At 37.0% G+C, this 3,006-nt stretch overlaps 1 pseudogene; it reads right to left on the bottom strand.

The window, feature by feature from the left end:
• Positions 1-1,685: 1,685 nt before the first annotated feature.
• On the bottom strand, positions 1,686-2,121 carry LOC114216013 (large ribosomal subunit protein uL24 pseudogene; annotated as a pseudogene).
• Between the last annotated feature and the right edge of the window lie 885 nt (positions 2,122-3,006).

Genomic DNA, 3,006 nt, shown 5'->3' with positions numbered 1-3,006 from the left:
GAATCACTTGGGGGAGCTTCAAGAAATTACCAAAGCCAGTAATATTCGACTATAAATATGTGTACCACATCTTCTTTATTCTTTCATCTATGGATGCACCTAGAGAGCATAATGAACACTAAGGGAAATAAGTCAGTCAGATAAAGACAGATATTATGTGATTTCACTCATATGTAGAATTTAAGAAACAAAACAAACGAACAAAGAAAAAAAAGAGGCTCTTAAATATAGATTACGGGGAACCTGGGGGGCTCAGTCATTTGAGCATTGGATTTTTGATTTTGGCTCAGGTCATGATCTCAAGGTCATGGGATCAGGCCCTGCATTGGGCTCTGTGCTGAGCGTGGAGCCTGCTTGGGATTCTCTCTCCCTCTCCCTCTGCCCCTCTCCCTGCTTGTTCTCTCTCTCTCTCTCTTAAAAAAGTCTATCTATCTATCAATCATCTATCTATCTATCTATCTATCTATCTATCTATCTATCATCATCATCATCTATCATCTATCTTTCTATCTATCTATCTATCTATCTATCTATCTATCTATCTATCTATCTTTCATGAACTGGTGGTCTCCAGAGGGGAGGTGATAGATAAAGGGGATTAAGAGTACACTTATCTTGGGGAACCTGGGTGGCTCGGTCATTAAGCGTCTGCCTTTGGCTCAGGTCATGATCCCGGGGTCCCAGGATCAAGCCCCACATCGGGCTCCCTGCTCGGTGGGAAGCCAGCTTTTCCCTCCCCCACTCCCCCTGCTTGTGTTCCCTCCCTCACTGTGTCTCTCTCTGTCAAATAAATAAATAAAATCTTAAAAAAAAGAATACACTTATCTTGATGAGCATTGAACAATGTATAGAAATTTTGAATCATATTTTACACCTTAAACTAATAGAACGCTGTATGTTAATTATACTTCAATATAAAACAAAACACCACCAAAGCCAGGGTCTCCTCCTAGACTAATTACATTAGACTCTGAGGGTGAAGTCAGGGCATCATTAATTGTTTAAAAGTCCTCTATTTATTCTAGTGTGCAGCCAGGGTTGAAAACTACTGGTTTAGCCTGGGTTTCTCAGACTTCTTTCAATAATAATGCTCTGTGATTCTATGGCTTGAAATACAGGGAACTCACTTTTCCACTGAAGAAAGTAGACATAAATACTAACTCTGCTAGCTTTCTTGTACTACCAGTGACTTGGAAATGATTAAAGGCTGCCAGCATTCATTCTATGGTGTGGAAGCAGTGGGAAAGGCCAGGGGTGGGATAGCTGAATGACTGGTCTTTTTGTTCCAATTAGAAATAGTCAGCTCGAGTTGCTGGAAAGAGATAGGAATGTCTGTTGATAATTTCTTTAAAAAAAAAAAGAAAAGAAAAATCAAAATTCATTTTGTGCCCCTGCTTCTATACTGTTGAGCTCATCCATACTCCCAGAGCAGCCAGAACAGGTGTTCTTTCACAGTTATTACTGGAGACTGCATTTCTGATTTAAGACTATGTATGAATAAATCAAGACTATGACCCATAATATCTGTAAAAAAAAAATAATGCAACAAGTATAAGCCTTTAAGATGATTTCAAATAATGAAATTCTTCAAATTCTATTCTTTCATGCTTGTTGGGTAGTTTTTTTAATTGAAAACTTTTTTTTTTCATTTTAACAGTTTATTTAAAGTTGTATATAAAATTACTTTATTCCTGCATGTACTCAATTGTTTCTTCCTTATATTTGCCCTTTCCCTTTCCCACTTGGTGAGATTTGCCTTTACATTTAAGGATCTTTTTTGTGGTCTTTGTCCAGTTTTAGTCTAGTGATAACCACCTTGCTAGGGTGAGTGCCCACATGGACAGTTGTGGCATCTGTCTTCTCTCGCTATACTCGTTCAGTGTAGATGACATATTTCTTCCTGTAAACCTGGGCAACTTTGCCCATTTGCTGACCTTTGTAGTTTCCTCACACAGTCTGTACTTCATCCTTTCGGATGGGTATAGATCAAAAGTTGTACTTCTGTCTCAGTTCTTTGAAAAGAGGGGAAGGCATAATCTTCCTGCAAACATGGGAAGGTACATTGAGATGTCTTTTATGGTTCTTGCTCTGGTCAGAAGTCATAAAGGGATTGAACTTCATTTTGGCCATTGGTGCTTTAGCAATGTCTGCAAGAGGGAAGAGAGAAGGGCATTTTTTTTTTTTAAAGCAAGGGCTTTTGAAACTCTATACTCTAAAACTACACTTAGGAGAAACACATAGTAAATGTAACTCGCCAGCCAAAAATTAAAAGAAAAGTCGCTTAACTTGATAAGTTTTTTTAAATGGTAAATTAATGTGGATTTTTTCCAATTGTATGACTTCTTTTCTTCCATCTGTTAATGCAGTGAGTAGTATTAATAGATATCCAAATATTAAACTGTTTTACTTCTGAGATTGAACCCTACTTGGTCATGATGGATTATTCTCTTAATGTTCTATTTGATTATGTTTCCTCCCTGACACTTTTAATGATAATAATCTTCTTTCTTTTACAGTGAAACATCCCTGTGTGTTGCATTGGGATGGTATTAATTTTCATAGCCATTTGACAGATTAGAAAACTCAGATACAACTGTGGTAAGTGACTTATTAGCCAAGAACAAGTAAATTAGTGACAAAATCTATACTTAAATGTTTAGTGCCTAATTTCTGGCCTAGGAATTTTTTCCCCACTACTCTCCTCTAGTAAATTTGTGTTTTCATCAAGCAAATATCTCAACCATGAAATATTTCAGATAACCTTATAATATTTCACATAACCTTAGAATACTGACTTGAAAACAGAATTTTCAATTCTAGATAAACAATGAACACTGTTTAATATCCTAGTTCTTAATTCTTTCCTTTCCTTCTTCTCTACAGTAACAGTTCTCATAACCACATTTAGTAATCATGGGTTTTGGGGAAGAATATCATGTGGAAGTGGGAGAAGATGAGAACAAGAGAGTTCAGGTGGATGGGTGAGCCATGGGCTGAGCTAGAGAA

This window comes from Eumetopias jubatus, unplaced genomic scaffold (genome assembly GCF_037043125.1).
Source record: "Eumetopias jubatus isolate StellerSeaLion01/CBP00866 unplaced genomic scaffold, mEumJub1_p1.0 scaffold_3, whole genome shotgun sequence".
Lineage (NCBI taxonomy): Eukaryota > Metazoa > Chordata > Mammalia > Carnivora > Otariidae > Eumetopias > Eumetopias jubatus.
Note: the sequence above shows the minus strand (reverse complement) of the source record. Positions and strands in the feature narration are given on the sequence as shown.